We start from the raw sequence: 772 nt of genomic DNA, 5'->3' as shown, positions 1-772 counted from the left end.
GAAGCTGCCTCTTTAGTACTGTTGGATGCATTTTGCCATCCATTCAGACTTTGAGAGATCATGTTGACTTGCTGAGTCAACACTTTGTTCTGAGCCAATATGGCATTCAGAGCATCAATTTCAAGAACTCCCTTCCTCTGGGGTGTCCCATTATTCACGGAATTCCTCTCAGAAGTGTACATAAATTGGTTATTTGCAACCATGTCAATAAGTTCTTGAGCCTCTTCAGGCGTTTTCTTTAGGTGAATAGACCCACCTGCAGAATGGTCCAATGACATCTTAGAAAACTCAGATAGACCATAATAGAATATATCTAATTTGGTCCATTCTGAAAACATGTTAGATGGACACCTTTTGGTCAACTGCTTGTATCTTTCCCAAGCTTCATAGAGGATTCACCATCTTTTTGTTTGAAGGTCTGAACATCCACTCTAAGCTTGCTCAGCTTTTGAGGAGGAAAGAATTTATCCAAGAAGGCCGTGACCAGCTTATCCCAGGAGTCCAGGCTATCCTTAGGTTGTGAATCTAACCATATTCTAGCTCTGTCTCTTACAGCAAAAGGGAAAAGCATGAGCCTGTAGACTTCAGGATCTACTCCATTCATCTTTACAGTCTCACAAATCTTGCAAGAACTCAGTTAAAAATTGGTAAGGATCTTCAGATGGAAGTCCATAAAACTTGCAGTTCTGTTGCATTAAAGCAACTAGTTAAGGCTTAAGCTCAAAATTATTGGCTCCAATGGCAGGAATGGAGATGCTTCTTCCATCAAAAC

Source organism: Arachis duranensis, chromosome 1 (assembly GCF_000817695.3).
Source record: "Arachis duranensis cultivar V14167 chromosome 1, aradu.V14167.gnm2.J7QH, whole genome shotgun sequence".
Lineage (NCBI taxonomy): Eukaryota > Viridiplantae > Streptophyta > Magnoliopsida > Fabales > Fabaceae > Arachis > Arachis duranensis.
Note: the sequence above shows the minus strand (reverse complement) of the source record.